The sequence below is a fragment of the Pinus tabuliformis genome, chromosome 1_2 (genome assembly GCF_031772625.1).
Source record: "Pinus tabuliformis cultivar Carrire ecotype Pingquan chromosome 1_2, CPIR1, whole genome shotgun sequence".
NCBI lineage: Eukaryota > Viridiplantae > Streptophyta > Pinopsida > Pinales > Pinaceae > Pinus > Pinus tabuliformis.
Window position 1 is genome coordinate 130235950 of NC_142298.1, and position 25519 is coordinate 130261468.

Here is a 25519-nt window from a genome sequence, read left to right on the forward strand (position 1 = left end):
TGCTTCCAGAAACATGTGTCATACATGCAGAAGGGTCACACATATGTAACCTTGCATGACAAAATGGGGCCACGTAGTATTTTAGAGACTCAAATAAAAGATGGCGGGGTGTCAGTCCTTGATGTGCCCAAGACGTGCAGGTTCCGTGCAGGTGCCTATCTCTCAGCGCTCTCCTCCTGTGCTGAAGGTACATGCTATCAAATAACCAAAACACATTAATAAGTTCGTGGACATCAACAAGTTATTATTTTTAATTAAAAAAATTCAATAATGTGATTTTTTATTTAAATTTAAATGAGCGTTGATTTTTAATGTGATGTTGTATATTTTATCGGCTTTTAAAATTTGTATGTCGAAGGATTTGTGCTTCTACATGGCAAGTAGGTGCCGCCTGTTGGATATCTTAAAATGCCTCATGAATATTGTTGTGTCTTACAATCACTTGTATTCAAGGCATCACAACAATTCATACTAACGAGTGCGTGCTTCATGATGGATTTAAACCGAAGTCATCTCACGGTACGTATTCACTACCCCCGTTCCGTTGTCATCAATCCATCATCGTTTAATCTTACTAAAGCATCAAATTATTTACAGGTTGATTGAATTTATTTACAGGTTATCAAGTGATGTGAGCCCGCAGAAGTATGCTAATACCGCAAAAGAATTTTAAACTAATGAGAGCGAGTTGATCCAAATTATTCACAAGAAGCTAACGAAAAGCATAGCCCAATAGAAAAAAATTAAACACAAGACTTTCAAAACTTCCTCTTGCTAGATTTTCTAACCTCCATAGGGCCACATAGAAAATCAGAACACGATCACTTCAAAATGTGCCAGAAATATGTAAGAGTAATCGATATCTAGATCAAGATCGAACAAAGTTGCACAAACACTCAATAATGACAGAGGTGAAATCACTGGCGCATGCAGACAGGAACCATGAGAATCTAATACTGATGAAGGCGGGTGGAAGTCACAATGTAGAAGGCCACCGCAAATGGTCATCATCCATTCATAGCAAAATGCAAAAACAATAGCGTGCACGACAGGGGCTATGAAAGTCTAATTAATGGTTAGACTGAAAGCAAGGGGAAATCACAGTTTAAAAGGCCACCATGAACACGCTCAGGTCGTAGCCACAAGCAGCTTCGAAATACAATACAAAGCCTGCATCCCACATTATTCATTTCATTACAAAAAGGGCGGGCAAGACATTCTGACGTATCTGTTGGATCATAGAAGGCAGCCATGGTTGAAAAATCACCAGTACAGAATCTACATGCCACCTTAAGCAGCCGTATACATTTCGTCACAGAAAGTAATTGTGGTGCAGCCGCCAGCCCTAGTGAGTAGAAGTCCGAAGAGAGCACCTCTTCGGTACATTCCAACATTTTCACTGATCAGAAATAGATGCAATCCAGAAGTGACACAATCGCTTGAAAGAGTGACAAAACGAAGTCATCATCTTGCCCTGAAACCCATCAAGAAACCCATCTCGAAGATGTAACCTTGCCACGCAGCCAAGAGCCGATCCAGAGAATCGAAGACCATGTCCGGAAAAGTGTTCCACGCACAGCAAAATATGCTTGAAGATGCAACCATACCATGTAGCTAAGAGCCAATCTAAAGATCTAAAGTCCATGGCCAGAGATGTGCGTTCAATGCATAGCGGCAGCCAGAAGTGAAAAGAATACACAGTCAAAGAAACAGGAAAGACACAATTGAAGAAAGTGGCAGGAAATCAATTCGATATGAATACCGCACGCCGAACTGGAGTTTCTCAACCCCGGCAGGGACTACCGCTACGACAGTGGCTCCCTTGTTTGAATAGACTGGTCCCATGGCTTCAAGGGCAGAATATTTCTTATGTTTTCTTTTCTATATATAAATCTCAACTAGGAAGCATACATCTATGAAAGAATAAATGTGAGTCAGTTGTACATACGTCAGTTTAATTGTATGTAATGATGTTTTAATATTTCAACTTCATTTTATCCTTTTACATTCACACTTTTGACTCCCTGCCCAAAGGGCCTGATAGGGACTATAGCAATCGGTTTTACTGATAAGCATTAGTACGACACTCAAACCAATGATTGGTTTTCCATTTTAATCAAAGTTTGTTTATATTAATGAAATATTTTTTCTTTTTAACCAAGGAGCGAAATCAAATATTTCTCTTTTTAACCAATCAAAGGATTCAAAGGATTCATCGTCTTATTTGGCCTCATATTGAGGCCAAAGCAATTTAAAACAATTTAAATGAACCATTTTTCATTTTGAAACTTGGACTAATGAGTAAAGACTTCATAGAAATGTTCATATGGATTACGGTTGGTTTAATGTTAACATCAATTCATACACATTAAATATTAGTAACATGTATATGGGATATCAGAGTTTCAATCTGAGTTTCAATAAGATTGAGTCATTATATTTTTTTATTTTAAATATATATTTTTGACGTGTCTAGAGAACGACTACCGTGTCAAAATTGTGGTTTGCATGAGAACCATACTTGACCATTGTTGACAACAGCAAGTAAGGACAGGTACGGGCAGCTAATTTATTGATCTTGGAGGGTATTACCTTTTCATGGTCCTGGTGATCATGCTATCTGTTGTTTCCCTATGCCTTTATGTTGAGCATCATTGTCTGAATTCTCTTCTCTTCTATAGATAATTGAAAGCTCTGTTCAAGAAACACGACCAAACAACACCTCAAGCTCTTTAGTCACGAGTTTGGTATGCTTACTATTCCTCTATTCATATGAATCTTCATGTAGGTCTTACTTTAGTAAATGAAGCTCACAATTTTGTACAGAACCTTGTTGATCTTGTAGGGAGTGAGCGCGCATCTCAATCTCTTTCAGCATGTTGAAATTTGGTACCGGAGGACAGGTGGTTCCCTAAGGCTTTGATCTTTGGCCTAGGGAAAAGTGTCCAAAAAAATTTAATTTTTCTCCTAAAGTGACTTTATAATTTTTATAAAGTTAAATCTAATTTAAAAGTGATTTTAAGTGATAAAGTTACTAAATTCTAATTTTAAAGTGACTTTATTAAAGTCAATGTAAAATTAGAAAGGAAAAGTGACTTTGGAAATAAATAAATAAGTGGGTCTTATTAAAGTGGGGTGAATTAAAAAATAGAAAGTGAGATTTAAATGAGCATTTAATCTTAGCCATAGATCTAAATCTATTTCAGCCATTGGATTTATGGATCACCCAAAAGTCACTTAGGGTTAGATTAAAGGAGGAAAAGGTCATTCATTCTTTCATGAGAAAATTGAGAGAGAGAGAGCGCAAGAGAGCAAGAGAGATTTCTGAGCAGGGAGGAGAAGGAGATAGCATCTTGGCACATATTCCAAGGCAGAAGTTGAGCAGATTTGTACAGTTGATTCAGCACACAATGAAAGGTATATTTTGGCACGATTTTCTAAAAATCCGTACAGCTGGTTTGCACAGAAATCGAGGAGTGGTTTGCACAAAAATCAAGGAGTAGTTTGCTGTTTTTTTTGCACGCAAATCGAGGTCCATACAACGCATTTATTGCAGTCCGTACAATGCATTTAATGCAGGCCGTATAGTAGCATTTAATGATGCAAGTGGGCACGAAAATCGAGGAGGCCGTACAACATTTATTGCTGTCCTGTTTTGTTGTTTGCTAGTGTTTTCAGTTGGCTGTGAGGCACGGAAAACGAGATAAGTTGTAAAGTTTGCTTGCTGAATTTTTGCTGAATATTTCTCACTGTAAAAAGCATTTTTTCAGAAATAAGAAAGAGCTCTCGAACTGGTTTTCCCCAAGAGTTGTAGGGGGTTTTTCCAGGGTCACCTTGACCAAAAATCACTGTGTTCAAATGTGTTAAATGGCTGTTTGTACCTGCTGATTTTTTATTTCTGCATTTTCCAGCATTCTGTAAAATTTCCAGAATTTGTGTTTTCAACAAAATTTATTTTTCCAGCTTGTTGAATGTATGGATATGGGAAAGGCCATTTAACTATATGGGAGAAATAAGGTGAAACTGAAAACCGAGGTGGGAAATGAGAAATTTCTACATGGTATCGGAGCTTGAGTGCTAAAGTGCAGTTTGGGACAGCAAGGAGGAAAATTATAGCCTACTGATTTTTCACTCAGAAAATTCCAGCAAACTGATTTTTCACAAACATCAGTTTTATCTTTACTACAGCAGTGCTATTTTTCAGTTTTAGGACAGCAGGATGTCATTGGGATTGAGGGTGGAGGATAGGTTGGATGGGCATATAGCATTTGGAAGGAGAGAATGCAGAGTATCTTTGAGGAGGCAGAAGTCTAGGATATCATGGTGCATACCACACAGAACCCTGTTGTTGTGCCTACTGATGCTACTCAGTTGGCTGCTTACAATAAAAAGAACAACAAGGGTAAGAGAATGATTCTAGACGGAGTCAAAGACCATTGCATTCCTCATGTGAGAGGAAAGAGCAATGCCCATGAGATGTGGAAAACATTGTCCAATTTCTACCAGAGTACCAATGAGAACCGGAAAATGGTCCTAAAAGAGAAGCTGAAGAACATTAAGATGGGTAATGATAGTGCAGCTGGATATCTCACAAAGATTACTAATGTGAGAGATGAGTTGGCAGCAATTGGAGAGGCCATTCAACCCACTGAGTTGGTGCGGATTGCTATGAATGGTCTCCCCCATTCATGGATGAACTTTGCTGATGGGGTTTTTGCACATGAGACCCTTCCCACATGGGAGAGGTTTTGGGATCATTGCATTCAGACAGAGATCAGGAAAGGTCAGCTTGAGACAGCCAAGCCAGTTGAGCAGGATGAGGATGTAGCACTGTCAACAGGAGGCAAGAAAGGCAAAGGGAAGAAGCAGGCTTCCATAAGCAATGGTGGGGGAAAAGGCAAAGGTAAAGGTAAACAGGGTAACACGCAAAAGGACTATTCCAAGGTGAAGTGTTGGAATTGTCAAAAGATGGGACACTATGCAGTTGTATGTCCGGAGAAGAAGAAGAAGAAGGGGAAGAACCAGAACGTGGCAGCTTCAGTAGAGGTTGAGGACTTTGTAGTTCGTTTTGACCAGGAGTTTGGGTTCACTGCATATGAGTCCTCTAGTGCAGGATCACCTGCCACACAGGTTCAGAGGGAGCATGCTTTTCCCTCGATTAGCGGAGCATCTTCGGGTATCTGGTATGTGGACAGTGGAGCTTCACGTCACATGACAGGAGTCCGTGAGTACTTCTCAGAGCTTTCAGAGAGTGACACTGATATAGAGGTAGTACTTGGTGATGACAGAGTTGTTAGAGCAGTCGGGGTGGGGACACTGACATTTCAGAGGGAGTCCAAACCTCCCTTGAAGGTGTCAGATGTTCTTTATGTGCCAGGGATGAGGAAGAACCTTATATCCGTCTGAGCTTTGGAGGACAGAGGATATGAGGTACTGTTCAGGGGAGGACAGGTGTTGATGTATCACAGGGGCACTCCAGCTGATTCAGCTAGAGTGATAGGTGTACGCCATGCAAAGGTGTACAAGTTTGCATTCCAGTCCCTTGTGGCATTGAGCAATAGTACCGACAACAGAGCTAGCAATTCTGAGCTGTGTGAGATTTGGCACCATAGGATGGGACATATGTATCATGGAGCCTTGAGGACCTTGCGGGAGATCACTACAGGTGTGCCAGATTTCAGTACTGATCACTTTGATACTTGCAGAGGATGTGCGATGGGAAAGTTTGCCAAATCCCCTTTTCCCAGCAGTGACAGCAGAGCGACTGGGATACTTGATTTGATTCATTCTGATGTGAGCAGTCGGATGTCTCATGTTTCCTTGAGTGGATATGAGTACTATATTTTATTCATTGATGATCACTCCAGGAGGACCTAGATTTATTTCTTGAAGACCAGGAGTGAGGTCTTCAAGCGGTTTCAGGAGTTTAGAGCTCTTGTGGAGACACAGACAGGTCATAAGATCAACTCCCTGAGGTCGGACAATGGAGGAGAGTACACCCTTGGAGAGTTCGTTGACTATTGTGCGGAGGCAGGCATTAGGAGGGAGTTCACTGTTCCTTAGAACCCCCAGCAGAACAGGGTTGCAGAGAGGAAGAACAGATCCATCGTAGGGGCTGCTAAAGCCATGTTACATGATCAGGGGTTGCCATTGTTCTTGTGGGCAGAGGCTTGCAACACAATTGTTTATTTGCAGAACAGGAGTCCGCATCGTGCCTTGGGGCACATGACTCCGGAGGAGGCTTTTTCTGGGAAGAAGCCTGATATTGGTCATCTTCGTATCTTTCGTTGCATTACATACTCCTACATACCCAAGGAGAAGAGGACCAAACTAGAGCCCACCGCAGAGAAGTTTATCCTTGTGGGCTACAGTGAGACCTCAAAGGCCTTTCGGATTTACATTCCTGCACAGAGGAAAGTTGTTTTCAGACGGGATGTGAAGTTCGAGGAGGACAGGGCCTTTAGGAGATCTCGGGAGTTAGAGTATCTAGATCAGCCAGACCCTCAGTAGCAGTTGATTCAGTCACAAGGATCCAGTGGGCAGGGATCAGGAGGATTTGAAGGTACATCTATGAGGATGTCAGGTCTGTCAGTGAGCAGTGGCTCACCGAGCTAGAGGGGTGGTGCTCCGGGCAGCATGCAGAGTAGTTCACTAGGGAGTCCACTGATGGACAGTTCACACGGTACCTTAGCTTTTATAGGTTCAGGTGCAGGCAAGAGGACAACAGACAAACAATCAGGAGTTCAGGATCTTGATGATGATGGGGAGGAGGAGTTTCATTCTCCTATGGGAGAAGTGCACTCAGGGAAGAGGAAGCCCAAGTGGCTTCAGGACACCTTGAGAGATGCCACATCTGTTGCTGAGCCTAAGAGGCCGGTCAGAGAGAGTAGACCACCTGAGAGGTTTTGTAGCTATATGGCAATGGTTACTAGCATCCTTGACTTTGAGCCTTCTAGCTATGAGGAGGCAACTAGCCAACAGGTCTGGAGAGAGGCCATGCAGGAGGAGTATTCTTCTATCATGAAGAATGATGTTTGTGAGGTGGTGCCGAGGCCTGAGGGAAAATCCATGGTTACTTCTAGATGGCTTTACAAGGTAAAGCATGCTACAGATGGCAGCATTGAGAAATTCAAAGCGAGGTTTGTGGCTAGAGGGTTCTCCCAGGTAGAGGGAGTTGATTATGAGGAGACCTTCGCTCCCATGGCTCGATATACTTCGATCCACTCCATTATATCGATAGCAGCAGAGATGGGTTGGAAGATCCACCAGATGGATGTGAAGACTGCATTTCTCAATGGCTTCATACAGGAGGAGGTGTACATTGAGCAGCCACAGGGCTTTGAGGTGCATGGGAAGGAGTCCCATGTGTGCAGACTGAAGAAGGCCTTTTATGGCCTGAAGCAAGCTCCCAGAACTTGGTACTCCAGCATAGATACATACTTGCAAGGGATGGGTTTCACAAAGAGTGAGGTAGATCTGAACCTTTACTTTATTGTGATAGGTGAGGAGCCTCTCATTCTGGTGCTGTATGTGGATGACTTGGCCATTACAGGTGCAGAGAGACTCATAGAGCACTGCAAGAGAGATCTTGCGGCAGAGTTTGAGATGAAGGACATCGGCTTGATGCATTACTTTTTGGGTTTGGAGGTGTGGCAGGAGGAGGGGCATTTCTTCCTGGGGCAGGGGAAGTATATTGTGGACATCCTTAGCAGATTCCACATGGAGGATTGTAGACCCATGTCGACACCGATGATCACCAACTGGAAGAAGCTTCATGCTTTGGATTCCAAGTTGGTGGATCCCACATTGTATAAGCAATTGATTGGTTCCTTGATGTATTTGGTCAACACTAGACCAGATATTTGTTTTGCAGTCAACACGATGAGTCAGTTTATGTGTGAGCCTAGGAAGGTTCACTGGGTGGCTGCAAAACATATTTTGCGGTACTTGCAGGGGACAGTGGATTATGGTTTGGACTATAGGCAGGGGGATGGAGTGAGATTGGTAGGTTATACTGATTCTAATTGGGCAGGTTGTGCTTCTGATAGGAAGAGCACTTCAGGGTGTTGTTTTGGGTTGGGTTCGGCAGTAGTGTCATGGTTCAGCCGGAAGCAGCAATCAGTAGCATTGAGTTCAGCAGAAGAAGAGTATATGGCAGCCAGTCTAGCTAGTTGTGAGGCCATCTGGCTTCGCAAGATGTTGTTTGGCTTATTTGGTCAGCCATTGAGACCTTCAGTGATTTACTGTGATAATCAGAGTTGCATTAAACTCACGGAGAATCCAGTATTTCATGATAGGTCAAGGCATATCGGGATCAAATATCATTTCATCAGAGACTATGTTCAGAAAGGAGCTGTGAAGCTTGAGTATATTCCCACTGATGAGCAGGTTGCAGATATTCTTACCAAAGCCTTACCACGGGGCAAGCATGACTACTTCAGAGACAAGATGGGTGTGGTGAGGAACACCTTCCTCGGTAAGAGGGAGTGTTGAAATTTGGTACCGGAGGACAGGTGGTTCCCTAAGGCTTTAATCTTTGGCCTAGGGAAAAGTGTCCAAAAAGAATTTAATTTTTCTCCTAAAGTGACTTTATAATTTTTATAAAGTTAAATCTAATTTAAAAGTGACTTTAAGTGATAAAGTTACTAAAGTCTATACTAGAGTTTAGGCTTCTATGATCCATATCAAGTTTACAAAAGATTTTTCGGCGAAGATCACATGAAACATCATTTGTCGACGCGTTTCAAACCAACCAGTGTGGTTCATCGTCAGGACAAGTTGAAGAAACAGATCCAGCTTAGCAAGTTAAATAGACAGAGCAGAGCCTCCAACGGCTAAAAAGACCAACAGCTACTTTTGACTAGGTACCGGGATCAAAACCCTTTTTAATAATTTAAGGGAAAAAGTTACCCTAGGGGGACCAATCCCTTAAAATAAAATAAATAAAAATAATTTTATGATAATAGTTAGTTAAAAATATTAATAAATAATTAAAATATTATGTAAAAATTAATTCATGATAATAGTTAGTTAAAAATAAATAATTAAAAATTATATTTAAGGGAAAAAATTACCCTAGGGGGACCAATCCCTTAAAAGAAATTAAATAAAAATAATTTTATGATAATAATTAGTAAAAAATTATTAATAAATAATTTCATGATAATAGTTAGTTAAAAATATTAATAAATAATTGAAATGTTATGTTAAATTAGTAATTAAAATAATTCATGATAATAGTTAGTTAAAAATAAATAATTAAAAATTATCTTTAAGGGAAAAAATTACCCAAATTACCCTAGGGGGACCAATCCCTTAAAATAAAATAAATAAAAATAATTTAATGATAATAGTTAGTTAAAAATTATTGATAAATAATTAAAATTTTTATGTTAAATAAAAATAAATAATTAAAAATAGTAAGTTAAATTAGTATTAGAGGAATTAAAAACAGGACTATTTTTATATAAATAAATGAATATAAAAGAAAGAGAAGGTATGAATGAAAAAATTAATATAAGTCAACTTAAAAATAATAAAGTAAGTTAAATAAATAAATAAATAAATAAAAATAAAAATAAAAATAAAATAATTAAACAAAATAAATAAAATAAATAAATAAATATAAATAAATAAATAAAATTAAAATAAATAAATAAATAAATAAAAATTAAAAATAAATAAATAAATAAATAAATCAAAATCAAAATCAAAAAAAAAAAAAAGATGACTAGGTCGAGAGTGTTGGGACCCAACACTGACTGATTTTCTAGCCATCATCTCTATTGAGATTACTCGGCCTCTTTTCAATCTCAAGCGCCTCCCTAAATTTCCGATGATGGAAGTGCGAAACCTTAGCAATAACACTAGCTTCCTCAATACAAACATGATGATTGCTTTTCTCAGCATGCTCAGCTAAAGCAGAAGACTTAGTCTGCTGCATGCTCACTAATCCTCTGATTAATGGAGCGACCAGTTTCCCCAATGTAGGGGGTCCCACAGGAACAAGGGATCAAGTACACACCTTTCATATCTAAAGTCTAATTTTAAAGTGACTTTATTAAAGTCAATGTAAAATTAGAAAGGAAAAGTGACTTTGGAAATAAATGACTAAGTGGGTCTTTATTAAAGTGGGGTGAATTAAAATATAGAAAGTGAGATTTAAATGAGCATTTAATCTCAGCCATAGGTCTAAATCTATTTCAGCCATTAGATTTAGGGATCACCCAAAAGTCACTTAGGGTTAGATTAAAGGAGGAAAAGGTCATTCATTCTTTCATGAGCAGATTGAGAGAGAGAGAGCAAGAGAGAAAGAGAGATTTCTAAGCAGGGAGGAAACAACAGCTTGGCACATAGCAGTTGAACAGATTTGTATAGCTGATTCAACACACAGTGAAAAGTAGATTTTGGCACGATCTTTTAGAAATACGTACAGCTAGTTTGCACAGAAATCGAGGAGTGGTTTGCACAGAAATCGAGTAGTTTGCTGTTTTTTTCTACACGCAAATCGAAGTCTGTACAGCGCATTTATTGCAGTCTATACAACGTATTTAATGCAAGTCGTACAACAACATTTAATGCTAAAAGTGGGCACGAAAATCGAGGAGGCCGTACAACATTTATTGCTGTCCTGTTTTGTTGTTTGCTAGTGTTTTCAGTTGGCTGTGAGGCACGGAAAATGAGATAAGTTGTAAAGTTTGCTTACTGAATTTTGGTTCAATATTTCTCACTGTAAAAAGCATTTTTTCAGAAATAAGAAAGAGCTCTCGAACTGGTTTTCCCCAAGAGTTGTAGGGGGTTTGTCCAGGGTCACCTTGACCAAAAACCACTGTGTTCAAATGTGTTAAATGGCTGTTTGTACCTACTGATTTTTTATTTCTACATTTTCCAGCATTCCGTAAAATTTCCAGAATTTGTGTTTTCAGCAAAATTTATTTTTCCAGCTTATTGAATGTATGGATATGGGAAAGGGCATTTAACTATATGGGAGAAATAAGGTGAAACTGAAAACCAGGGTGGAAAATGAGAAATTTCTACACAGCAAGAGTTAGATTGAAGGAAGGTTGCCATATTAATCGCGACTTGCTTACCCTGGGCACTGTGATCAGGAAGCTCAGGTCTGTTTCTACCCTTTCCTCTTTTGTTTTCAGTGTTGACGTTCGACATAATTCTGTATAATATTGGGCTCCAATTTCCATCAAAAAAAAATATTTCAGACATCAAGGATGAAGGATGAAGAACATTGGCATTATCTATGTTTATGAAAATATTATGAATTGTTGACACTATTTATGGCTTCAAAGTCAGACGTTCTTCTGGTTTGTATTGATCAAATTTGTCAACTACTTTTGTTACAGTGGAAACAATAAAACTAGGAATGGTCACATTCCATACCGAGATTCTAAACTCACCCGAATTCTTCAAAATGCATTGGGACAGCAATGATATGTACGTTGAGTCCTGCACGGAGCCATGTTGAACAGTCACAGAATACTCTCTTCTTTGCTAGTTGTGCAAAGGAAGTTGCGACTAGTGCACATGTCAATATAGTTATGTCAAACAAGGCATTATTGAAGCACTTGCAAAAAGAAGTGGCCAGGCTTGAAAATGAATTACGAGCCCCTGGGCACTCCGCTCCTGGGAACTCTACTCCCTCTCAGTACACTGAGGCTTTGTTGAAGGAGAAAGATCTCCAGATTCAGAAGGTCTTCTTACATTGTTCATTAATTATTCTGTGATGTTCACCATGTTTACTGTAAACCTAGCTAATCTACACTCTTTATTTGAACTAGTCAACTCTATATCCGTGTGGATAAAATTCAGTGATTCTTGCTCTGATGAGGGGTTTGATGTCGCCTAATATTCTAGATGGCCTAAGAGATCAAGAAGCTGACTCAACAAAGAGATGCTGCACAAAGCCAATTTGAGGACCTGCTTCGGAGCATTGCTAGCAGTCAAGGGTCAAGAAGATGGGTAACTAGTTTTTTTCATCTCTTGAGCTAGATGTAAGTTGTTCTCAGCCATTTTCAGGGATGCAAAACTTATTTCTATTTCTCTTTTTTTGCAGTACTCAATTAATCCCAGTCACACTCTTGCTCGGAAAATAAACTCTTATGAAGATGAATGTGCAGTGTCAGATGTGTCCAGCACAGGGCATGATATGGGTTCAGATGACTTGCAATTTCCTAAACTGCATAACTCTGACAACGGAACAGTGAGTCAGACAAGCAGTGAAATTTTTTATCAGCAAAGCATTCAAAAACATCAAGAAGAAGCTCTTTTACAGTCAGAAGAATTTCAACAATCCTCAGCCTCCACACCCGAGAAGCATCCTGTTAGGGAGTCCACCTCAAATCCCCTACTGTTGGTTCAAGAAATTAGAAAGTTGGAGTATCTGCAGGAGGATCTTGGTAAGGATGCTAGTAGAGCTTTGGCAACCCTTCAGAAAGAAGTCCAGTGCCTTGATATCGCTCAATCAGGTAAACCCAAGAATGATACAGCATCATCTGTGACAGAGTTTAGAGGAGAAATTTGAGCATTGTGTTCAAAGGAAGAAAATTCAAGCCCAGAAGAAACTGCTTCCAGAAGCCTAGTAGATACAACACTCAAGGAAGATATTTCAAGACTGAATGGCTCAGGGGATCTCCACAAATTAACTAATATTGATGCAACAATTGCTGCATTGGAAGAGCAGCTTCAGAATGTGCAACAATCCATTGAAAATCTTGTACTTCCTATTTAATTAGATTCCTCTGGCTCATATTAAATTGGGCTTATTTAAGATGGCTCTCTAACTTCCAGTTCATGGAAATCGCCACCTGAGTGTAAATGAACCAAAACTTCTGTTGATTAGAGATCCGCTCAGAGATCTGGAAACCCTGCGTAAAAGCTGTTTATTTTGTCAGTTCATACAAAATTAAATTCTGAGCATTAGTATACGAAGGTGTTGCAAAGGTATTCGATTCCTTTGGGAAACGAAATCCATTCTGAGACCAACTTGAGATGTGATTGAGCGCATTGCTAAATCGAGGATGGACTGATTTGGTACCGTAGGAACTAGTCTATGTTCCGAGTCAGGTTTGAAATGGGGGTTTGATCAGAGGTTTGCATAGAAGTTCTGTTCTGGACTTCTCTGATCTATTCACACCAGAGACAAGTGTGGTGTAGAGTTACGATCCAGCTCAGTTTTGGGTTCCTCAGATGCATTAGCATTTGAAGTAAGGCGTGGCAGAGAAATTTTATACCAAAACCATCACTCATTTGACCAGACTGACCAGACCACATTATATTTCTGTTAATCCTGATTTCATCAACCTGGGTAGACTGGTGGAGTAGAGAGCATTACGAGTGTCAGTGATGGAGTGCTTCCCATTTCATCAATCAGTTGAAGAGGTGATGAAGGAATCCGATCTTTCATCGGCGGATATCATTAGCTCTAGAAAAGATTGCAGGATACATAGAATTCAAGAGAAGATCAGTCATCCAAACTTGTACAATCACCTTCCTCCTGGCCTTTGGAATTTGAGAAACAGAGAACGCAAATAATTGAACTCTGGGACAACTACTACGTCTCCTTAGTTCACAGAACTCATTTTTTCCTACTATTCAAAGGTGATCCTTCAGATGCAATATACACGAAGGTAGAAAGCGGTGGCTTTTCTTATCCAAGAAAATAAAAAACTTTAATTTAAATTCAGTGTTCTGCTATTTTTCAAGTTGTGAGATTCATGTTTCAATAAACTGATTGATTTTATACTCAGTGATTCATGTTTCAATAAACTGATTGATTTTATACTCAGTGAAACATGAAGGGACTGCAAAACTAAATTTTAAGACTAAAGCTACTAACCCCATTGAATTCTCTCTGTAATAATGATGGTTAAAGCCTCCCCGTTCTTGGATATCTGAGCAAAACAAGATGGCAAGGATGCACAAAGCTATGCTACATCAGAGAGCTTTACAAGCCCAAACATCTATGGGCCAGAACGATATCAACGTATTAATACCAATATGGATGCCAATTATTCTAACTTTGGCCCTGGAATAATCCCTCATATGTTCTACAAAATTGTGGCTTAACAATTATTGAATCCAGTTCAATTACTGAATCCAGTTCAAGTTCAGAACCGGCTACATTCTGGTTAAATCCTCAATCAGTCCAGCTTAATCGGGAAGTGTTTGACCACAGTTCCTGTCTGAGGAAGCTTCCCCAGAGGCATGAACAAATTCTGGTTGATCATCGTTCAAACAACTGCATGAGTACTATCAATACAGGCTCTCCAAAACAGGCATGTAACTGCATCAACCACTCACAATTACTGCATTCCGTTGCTCATAATCAATATACCTCCTATGGTGCAAACTTGCATATTTACAATGGGATGGTGGCCTCTCCAGTACTTCTGTGTGAAATTAAAATGAATAGTCATATAAGACTAAGGAACCCATCTGCCATATTAACCAAAAGTGATAATTCACTCGCTTTTTCTACATCTAGCTCGTCTAAGGTGGAAAATTATGAGTCAACCTAGATGAATGCCTTCAGTTCGGAAAGTAACAACTTGGGAGCCTATGGAACGAAAATAATGAACAACACGCTCACTGCAAACCCCAAGACAGTCATGCTCAAATTAATGGCAGAGCTTGTAGTTATAATTCTATGGTGTTCCCTGTCCCAATTCAGCTAAAGAATCATCCATTGATTGAGTTCTAGCTTCACTACCAGGAGCAGAGCAATCCAATACAGAGTTTGTTTGCCAAGACTTGTTTCCGGATGTCCCCCCATCCATCCTTTGCTGCATGACCAAAGAAGTGAATATTGTGCCTGCTGAAGCCAATCATATTAACATGATGCAATGTTAACTGGTGTTCTTGAATATTAACTGTATTCTTGAGGCTTACACGCTATGTTATGGAGAAGGGTTACAAGCTATGTTATGAAGACGCAACATTGAGATGTAGCAATGAAGACAACTATGTTATGAAGACGAGCATTGAGCCGCAGCAATGAGGACATGTGATCTTCATGTGAGAGCCCACATGGTCTATCATGTTTCATGTTTTTTATTGTATACCTCTTTAATGACTATAAGCTCTGTTGTGTTACTTAATACATGCTTAATTAAGTATACCCTCAAGACCATGTAATTAATATCATTATTATATTAACTTTTATGGGCAATACATGCAAGGGCTAAGATGGCTTTCAAATTGGCTATATCTACATCTGTTCACCACCCGCTCGACACCTTTCAAGTGGTCGGAACAGTGAGCCCACATACAGACCTCTTAGGATCTCATCAATTTAATGGTAGTATGGAGCAATATTGAGACGCTGAATACGATGCCTGTATTAACGAGTAGTATAAGCCACAATTTTGTCGATGATAAATTTATTCTTCTGTGCACACTTCGGGGATGTCTTCGACCGACGACCTCCATGTAGAATGAGCTGCAACCTTCTTTTGCTAAGAAACAGATAAGTGATGGGTGCTTGAAGCTGGCTTATTGAAGTTGTAATATGTGCATATTGAAGCTGTAGTATGTTGCATTTTATGACAGACTTCCTAATAAACATATTAACAGTCACGTAATACAAATCTCTAGTACTAATTGTGTAAGAGTTAGTACTAGTTTCCAGTTCGAGGTTAGGTAATCAACAAAAGCGTCCATTTTGAATAAATTTATACTTCAAATACTTATTTGAAGGAGAACACATCCTTATTGTTCGATAAGCTAGTTGATCGATCTGCCATGCACCATAACAAAACTGTCTTTCCTCCACCGGCGGGGGATTTGAATGGCAGCGGCTGTCTAAGTTTACTGGACTTGTTCCTATCACTGGAAATCTCTTGGTCAAGGTTTGAAGTAAGGCAACGAGTTTTAACATGTTTTCCTTATAAGTGTATTTGGTTTTCAGAGGCCACATTCACTGTTTAAAGTTTGTTTCATGTGCGAGGGCCACAGTAATATTAATTACCTGGACTAAAACCATATAGCATAAAGGACATTCCCACAAAAACAATCTTGCTTCAAGTAAAATAGCACTCTGAATGAGCCTCCAAGTCTTTTTGCGCATATTTTGATTTCCACTCAGACGAGTTTTGGGATTCTTTTGGTCCCAGGTTATGTGATAACCTATTTCAAATCGATATAGATATGCATGTTGGTTTGTAGGACAAACAATTAAGCTGCACTCTACCTTGTCAGGGATTTAGGTAAACTTCATCCGATTTTGACTATATTTCTCCTATAGGGCTGAGATTGTGTAAGATTTTTGAGATACAGAGATCTAGATCTGCAAAACAATAAACAAGCTTGCAAGAGAAGGAAGGAAGCAAGCAAGAATTGAGAAAAGAATGAAAATTTGATTCTACAATATTAGTTTTAGAATAAATACATAAAAGCAACTAAGTTAAGCTTAGTTGTACATGCAATAACTAAAGCTAACTAAAGCTAAGTGTGCTTTATCTTATGTTAATGTGTACATGTGCCACATGCAAGCAATAAGTTAACTGGAGCTAATCTAGGTGCATGTACACCAACACAACTAGTCTAAGTGCATGTACACCAACACCCCCCCTTAAGCATAACTTAGGTGAGTGTGATGCAAAATGAATGAGTCCCGGCAACACGGCCATTTTAGGTACCCATATACAATGCATAAAAAGGAGGAAAGAGGGAAAACCCAGTGGGAAGAAAACCCCCCCTCAAAATATAATGCAAAAGTAGAGAAAAGACAACTGCTAGGCAGTCGTGTCCTTCACCCCGAGACGATCTCGCAGGAATCAAAACTTCTGCTCAGTGAAAGTCTTGGTGAAGATGTTAGCAATCTGCTCGGAACTGGGATAGTACTGAAGATCGATGATCCCATCATGAATGAGTTCTCTAATGAAGTGCATGTGGATCTCGATGTGTTTGGTACGCTGCCACTGCACTGGATCTCTGCAAAACTTTTGCGTACTTTGATTATCGTACCAGATGACAGTTGGATGATAGACACTAATCCCAAGCTCAGATAGGAAATGTTGTAGCCAAATTGCCTGAATAGTGGCATTGACTGCTCCTCTATACTCGGCCTCTGCTGATGATAAAGCAATGGCAGCCTGCTTCTTACTTGACCAACAAATTGGGCCGGATCCCAAACTAAGTACATAACCGGAAGTAGACTTGCGATCAATGGTGTCGCCAGCCCAATCTAAATCTGTGAACCCGATGAGATTCAAAGAACAATTGGCTGCATAATGAATCCCATTGGTGATTGTCCCCTGGACATATCGAAGGATGCGCTTTGCAGCATTCCAGTGTAACTCATGTGGCTCCTGCATGTATCTGGAAACTGCTCCGACAGCATAGGAGAGATCAGGACGGGAGTGAGTGAGATAAAGAAGACTTCCCACAAGCTGGAGATACAATGTGCAATCAACCAATGGTGTGTCTTTGCCATTCTCAAGCTTTATCCCTGATAAGAAAGGTGTGGCTGCTGGCTTGCAGTCACTCATGTGAAATCATGCCAAAAGATCTCTGGCATATTTTGGTTGAGAAATGGTAATGCCAGAATCACGCTGATGGATCTCTAGTCCAAGGAAGAAATTTAGCAAGCCCATGTCTTTCATAGAAATCCGCTTATCCAATGCAGTTTTGATGTTAGTAATGACAGAAGCTGAACTACCCGTTATCAAAAGATCATCTACGTAGAGTACTATGATCAACAAGGAGTCAATTTTCTTCAGAAAATAAACATTGGAATCAGATTTGCAGCGTACAAAATTTTGAGATAACAAATAAGAATCCATGTTTGCATACCATGCTCTAGGTGCCTGCTTGAGGCCATAGAGAGACTTCTTTAGTTTGCATACCAAAGATAAATTCTGCATGTATCCCGGTGGCTGCTCCATGTAGATTTCCTCCTCGAGATCACCATGAAGAAAGGCATTCTTCACATCCATATGATGCACCTCCCATCCTCTTGTTGCTGCAATGGAGAGAGCTAGCCGAATGGAATCCATTTTTGCCACTGGAGCAAAAGTCTCATCATAGTCAACACCATGTACTTGCTGAAAACCTTTTGCTACCAATCGTGCCTTATATCGACTAACTTGGCCATTTGATGCTTTCTTGGTCTAGTAAACCCACTTGCATCTCACAAGTTTGCGATTTGAAGGTAGCGAAACCAAATCCCAAGTCTGGTTCTCAATGAGAGAGTTATATTCCTCATCCATGGCGGCTTCCCATTCAGGATGCCCATTTGCTTCTGCATAAGTTTGTGGATTAGATCCATGCATCATATAAGCATGCATGGGCATGGATGGCTCCATAGCTAAGAGTGCTTGCGGATCTTCCTCAAACAGAGGGATAGAGGCAGGATCATCAAGGATATCACTCATGTTGCGCCATTTTTGTGTTGAAGGTGGTCGAGAATCTTCCGAACTACATGCAGAAGTATGATCTCGATGTTCAACAACTGGTGGTCTAACAGGGGTCACAGGAAAAGACTCATCTTCATTAGAATGCTGGTCTGAAGTTTCATCTGCATACTCATCAATGAGTGGTGATGAAAATTTGGTAACAAGTTCATCTACTGGTGCATGCGAAATATCTTCGTCAAACTTTACACTCCTTTCAATAAAGAGCTCTTCAGTGTGGATATCAAGCAATCTGTACCCTTTGACTTCATCAGAATATCCAACAAACATGCATGCTTTGCTTTGAGGCTCCAAAGCCTTTCTCTTCTCTGGAGGAATGCGGGCCCATGCTCGAGATCCAAAAATGCGGAAATGACTAACTTCAGGTTGCATGCCAGTCCAAGCCTCAAAAGGTGTTTTTCCAGTAACAGATTTTTGAGGAGATCTGTTCTGGATGTATGAGGCACAATTAATAGCTTCGGCCCACAATTTCGACGGAAGAGATCTTGCATGCAACATGCAATTAGCCATCTCTTTCAAAGATCGATTTTTCCTTTCAGCCACGCCATTTTGCTGTGGAGTGTAAGGAACTATACGCTGCAACTGTATGCCTGCTTCATCATAAAGATTCTTGATATCTTTGTTGACATATTCCGTCCCATTATCTGTGCGGAGTATTTTGATGCGTTTTCCAGACTGATTTTCCGCATGCACTTTGAAAATCTTTAGATGTTGAAAAACTTCAGACTTGAGTTTCAAGAAGTAAACCCAAGTGAATCTCGTGTAATCATCTATAAATGACAACACATATCTTGCTTTTCTCATTGAAAGCACCGGAAATGGACCCATGAGATCACTGTGTACAAGTTCCAAAGGTGAAGAGGCTCTCCATGCATGCCCCTTCTCGAATTTTTCTTGTGGATGCTTTCCAAGAGCACATCCATTACAAACACCATCTGAAAATTCAATGGTTGGCAATCCTTTGACCATCCCTTGCTTACTAAGCTGTTGCATATATCTGAAATTCAAGTGCCCAAATCTCTCGTGCCAAATCCTACTTTCTTCATTTGCATGCATAAGTAGCAAAATAGAATCTGATTGAGGAACAAAATCAGAAAATGTATACAGACGAGATTGATCATTTACCTTGCCAGATGCAATCTTCAAATTGGTTTGCATGTCATAAATTCTCACAGAATCTGGGGTAAATTCCACTTTCCTTCCGCTACCTGTGTGTGTCATCTGATACACTGAGAGAAGATTCATAGAAAGCCTTGGAATATGCAAGACATTTTCAAAACTTCCATCTTCGAATTGCACTCTTCCTTGTCCAGTTGCTGCAACTGCAGAATTATCCCCCATGAGAATGGGAGGACCTGAGTATGCATGTAGAGAAGAAAAGGATTCCTTTGAAGAAGCCATATGATGTGAAGCTCCTGAATCAATGATCCATTCTTGTGGTGCAGAATGAAGAGAAATCAAAGCATGCCCGTTACCTCTTGGATCTGGTGCTTTTTCTCCAGACTTCTTCTTAGCATTCTCAGGTATGTGGTCTCCAAGATTGTGTTGCTGGAGTGTCTGCGCCATAAGATCTATAGTCTTCTTCATGCATGCAGATTCAGGATGAAAACCACGGTGGCAATAATTGCACATTGATTGCCCTTTCGTTCCTTTCCTTTCCTTTGAGCCAGATGATCCATCAGGGGGTTTGGGATGTCCTCCCTTTCTTGGATCAGGATCCTTCTTCCCTTTTCCTTTCTGATGGTCTTTGGAATTTGCCTTTCCTTTTGCATGCACAGTAAGTGCATGCGCTTTGGAATTTTTAAGTGTGCCCATTTTGATGAGCTTATCTTGCTCATGCATCAAAGACTGAATAAAAGAATCCAGTGAGGGCATCTTCCAAGTTGCACCAGTTGCAGATTTGACTGTGTGGAATGTAGAGACGAATACTGCATACTCTGGACCAAGTTTTGATAAAATGGAAAGAATCAACTGATTTTCTTGCTTGGATTTGTCAATCCCGCATCCTTTCAGCTGAACCAACAAGGCTTTATACCTTGTGAAAAAATCTTGAATGTTCTCAAAGTTTCTCGGATCTAATGAGTTTAACTCATTTTCGAGAATGTGACCTTGCATTTCATCCTGTTTTCCAAACAATCCTTCCAATTTTTTCCATACTTCATTTGGAGTTGAACATGATTCAACATGAAATAGCAGTTCCAGATAAATAGATAAACATAGGATGCCGAAGGCCTCATCCATGCGATTGAAATATCTTGTTTTCTCCATTGCCGATGTTGGTTCAACTTCCGTTTCCATGGTTATTTGAAATAAGCCTCTACTTCTGAGATGAAGTTGAATCTTTGGCTTCCATTCGAAATAATTATATGGAGTGAGAATTGTCGATTGTGGAAACTCCAATTTAGACTCCATTCGTTGTTGTTGCTTCAATCTTCTGAACCTGCAAATAAAATTGCTTGTGCACTGATTACAAATCCATGTGCTCTGATACCATGTAAGATTTTTGAGATACATAGATCTAGATCTGCAAAACAATAAACAAGCTTGCAAGAGAAGGAAGGAAGCGAGCAAGAATTGAGAAAAGAATGAAAATTTGATTCTACAATATTAGTTTTAGAATAAATACATAAAAGCAACTAAGTTAAGCTTAGTTGTACATGCAATAACTAAAGCTAACTAAAGCTAAGTGTGCTTTATCTTATGTTAATGTGTACATGTGCCACATGCAAGCAATAAGTTAACTGGAGCTAATCTAGGTGCATGTACACCAACACAGCTAGTCTAAGTGCATGTACACCAACAGATTGGTTTCAACACTATAGGTACATTGTATAGCATGGAACCAGCAACCACGAAATCATCAACCACATTTCAAATCTATATAAGTCGTCACAATACACAGTTCGTTACTTGCACACTAGTAATATCAGTTCAATTCAGTGGGAAAAGGCAATAAAGTCACTGTGCAATATGACTATAAGAGACCAAAGCGCGAAAATCTTGACAAGCAACCCTGGGACTACTACTTCCAGCCACCGGATCAAAGCCTGGGACCATCTCTATTCATACAAGAAGAAGAATTTTTCGAATTGATCTGGGATTGACTTTAGGTGAACAGAGATAGCTTGGACCTATTCAGCTAACTTGAATCAGATCCAATCTACTATATTCTGCCATAGCTAACCTGAATCAGATCCAACCTGGGCTACCTCAAACCTGAGGGCGGATAAACTAGATCCACCGCTGGTGAATCTGGAACTTTATTCTAAAAGTGCTTACTAAGCATGGCAGGGACTTGTTGCTTGCAACTCCCCTTGTTTATTATGTAATTTGTTCTCATTTAAATTTTAAACTTTATTTGTTGTTCACTATGTTTCTTATGCTTAATTGATTTTTAAAACCTCATCCATTATAATTTAAAATTGTATATTTTATTAATATTTTATTTTAATTTCACAAATATACAAAATATAAAACAACAATTAAGGGATGCAAGGAATTATTAATATCTAAACTAATACTTTTTTAAATAATTTGAATATTTCAATATAAGGAGGATGTTTCGTTTTATTTTTTCTTCCATGAAAAAGCATTGTAACATGTTCATCTTAGGGTAGTTAGGGTGAGGATAATATTGTTTTATTTTATTTTTCTTTTGTCAAAATTATAAGCTTTAGGATTGTTTCTTTAGAGCTACAATTTTTGTCATATATGGGATCACATGTTCCAATACTTTTCTTTGTGGGATTTGATTCTCTCGTCAAAGGCAATTGGCTTGAGTTGTGCCAATCTTGGAATGTAATCAACCCTACTCACATGACTATAAACACAAGGACAAGTGTTCCCATCACTTCTCACAACCACCAAGAATTGCAAGGTGTTGGTGTCCAAAGCGACCCATTTAAAAACATCAACGCCTACAAAATCCTTGCTTTCAACAATATAGCAAACATGATTATTTAATTAACCCTCAATTTGGAACCCATCAAGAAAAACCATAAAATTATTATCTGTATGTTCTGGACAGTAGTGAATTTGGGTGTGAATTGATGACTATTAAATACCTAAGAATTAAATTCCATGTTAAACAATATCTAGAAATGAGACAATGTTTGTGTTCTCCATGGTCAATAAATTTGCAAGAGACTTCACTATCAAGTCTATCCTCTTCTTGTAATGGATCTAGATATCGACATTTTTTTTAAAGCGCATGTTTGAATCTAAAGAGTTAATGATCCTTCTATAATGCCTTCATACATGAGGGAGGAGACATTATTGATCTAAGACCAAACTTCTTCAACTACATCCATTTCATGGGCACAATACTCCTTATTCTTTAGACATACAACTAATTGTACAAGACTTTTAAGGAGTGCTTTTCAAGTGTTCATGATCTTGTCTTATAGTTGCTTCACATAGTTCTTTTCTATGTGGTTCATAGACCCTGGAGATCAGTGGTCGCTACATCCATGGAATATTTGTACCAAGCAAATCCACCTGAAAGGATCACTTCTTGTCGACTCAACCATGGAGTCTTACCCCGAGAGTGTCGAGAGAAATTGAACCCATGAAATTTCAATAGAAAAGTTTCTTTGATGAAGGGGAATCAACCAATTGAACTAACCATCGAGGCTAGTTGCTTCACATAATTGGTGTCACAAGTGTTTGTTTTGTAGTGAGAAAGTTGATCCTAGTAATAGGGTGATAATTTTGGTTCTAACATTCACAAATTTTTCAGTTAGTTCAAGCTTTAATATGTTAGTGGTTGGACCTTTACTTAGGCTTTAACCTTGTTGGCTACTTGGGGCATGACCCAGGTTCAGCAGTGAATTTAGCCAAGCAAATCCCGATACTACCGACCCTTTTGGCAACAGTCCGCGGTGCGCGGACTGAGGTCTCACCTGAGGTGGCATGGGAGGGTGTTGGAACTAGGTTTTCGCACCCTAGGGATGTCTTGATGAAGTATAGGAAGTTTGCAAACCGATCTGTGTGCTTGCACTGCTCCATATAGCTGTTTGTTCCTCGCGCCTTGTGCAACTATTCTGCGTAGCTCTGTAAAGGGCGCGAAGAGATGCTGTCTAGATCCTTTATCCTTATTGTGCCTTTATTATAGATCTTAACTTAATTATGTGGGCCCAATATTCTTATTAATCATTCAACATTTATAACCAGTGCGCACAATCATAAATTGTAAAGAGATGCATAAATATCACAGAAACAATAACACATAGTATTCCAGAATCAACTTATCTTTTATTAATCTTCTGTTCCAGTACAATCCCAACTTCGCCCTACGCACTCAGCTGCAGGGGTCCACGCACACAACTATGGACTCTACCAGGCCTCTGCACATTCAACTATAGAGCCTCTCACTACTGCTACGCCCCAAGACTCGGACTTACAGACTCAGAGCGAATTCCTCATTCAAAAAGCCATAATACTTCTCAAAGCTAAGACTAAGACTGACTTTCCACTTAGAGCCTTGCTCTATTTATACAATCCCATGGTCCGCGGACCATGGGTAGGCCGACACATTCTATATTAAATTACATTATTTTAGGGCGGACAACCCTAGACTTTTGCGCTCCACGCTCGCATTTTGCGGGGTCTTTACATTACATTGACCAAACTCGGGCTTTAAGCCCCAAAAACATGTTATGGGGGGATTCGCTACCCAACAGGCCCCCAACACAATCATCGTGACTCGTCCCGAGTCACTCGGCTGGTGCGGAGATCTTCGCGTGAAGTCCATCTAGCAACTTCTATGCTTCGTTGACATCCGCAACACATTCTTCCACTATCCGCTGTACCAGTTGTGCTCGTATCTCCGATGCATAATGGTTAGGTGCAATTCCTTGCCTGAGTGCATATATGCCCTGCATCTATGCCAACTTTCCCTTGATCTTAGCAGTGATCGTGAATGCTTCCTCGAGCCAAGGCTGGATGTGTGCTTTAAGCACTACTTATTTCTAACACGCGGTGTCCACCTGTTCCTTTAGAACCTGGGCCTCCCTCATCTTGGCCAGTCGTTGAGTAAGGGCGACCCTATGTGCGGTCCCCTGAACATTGCAATAGGCCTACTGCAACTCCCGCGCTTCTGTCTCTAATTGTTGTAGCATTGGGTCTTCCTTCAATGACGTGAGGGTGATGAGTGACTGGTCTAACAAGCTCGTACAATCTTGTATAATGCGCTCTATTGCTTCCAACCCTGATTGAATCACTGCTCTCTAATTTTCAGGGGTGTAGAGGGCTGCGCCTTCAGCCGCAGCTCTGCGATCTATAAGTTGAGGTCCAGTTGGATCCTCGTTGCTTCCTCCTTTGCCTCGCGGAATCCACTAGCCAATTTGTGGATCCGTATACCTACTGGTAAGTTTGTTGCAATCTCTAGCTCAGGGACGCAATGACATGCTTCCTCAATGATTTGCTCCAACTATTGAGTCTGTGCTACCGCTTCATCGTGTTGGAGGCTCAGTTGCTTGATGTTGATTCGTTGTTCACTGAGCATCTGTACTGCGTGTCCTTCCCTAGTGCAGAGCTCTGTCGTCGCTCCATCCTGCAGCTGGTATAATATCTCTCGCAGAAGGGCTACCAAGTTTAGGCCAAGTCCCTTGAGTCGGCCTACTGCGGCTCTATCCTCCGTGTTGTCCGCTGTCAGTGCTCCTTCCGACAACGCGACAATATTAGCCATTTTGGCCCACAACAACTGCTCTATTGCTGATGTACCCGTAGCCCCGTAGACGGCTACCGTTCCCTACTGTGGGGGCCACACCTAAAGTTCCTAGAGTTGTGCCCTGAGCACCCCCAACACATTCTGCTACTCTGTCATTGCTTCCTGGAGCGCCTCCCTGGTGACCTCGCGAACTGTGTTGCCGATGTCGTATAGGTCACCCTCGGTCAGTGTAATAGGTTCCCCATCTAATTTGGAAGCCTTGGTCTTTTTCCTAGGCCTTATCCGTTCCATACTGTGCGACCGCTTTAGCTGTGTTGACGATGTGTGTGGGTCTATGCCTGCTGTTGTGTCCTTTGTTCCTCGTCTTGTGGTCAGGTTTGGGCCTCTTTCTTCCTGCGTCATGGTTGCCTCAGATGTTGGTGTT

General features: G+C 40.2%; 1 pseudogene; it reads left to right on the forward strand.

The window, feature by feature from the left end:
* The first annotated feature begins 63 nt into the window (after positions 1–63).
* Positions 64–13209, forward strand: LOC149204859 (kinesin-like protein NACK1; annotated as a pseudogene).
* Positions 13210–25519: the final 12310 nt, after the last annotated feature.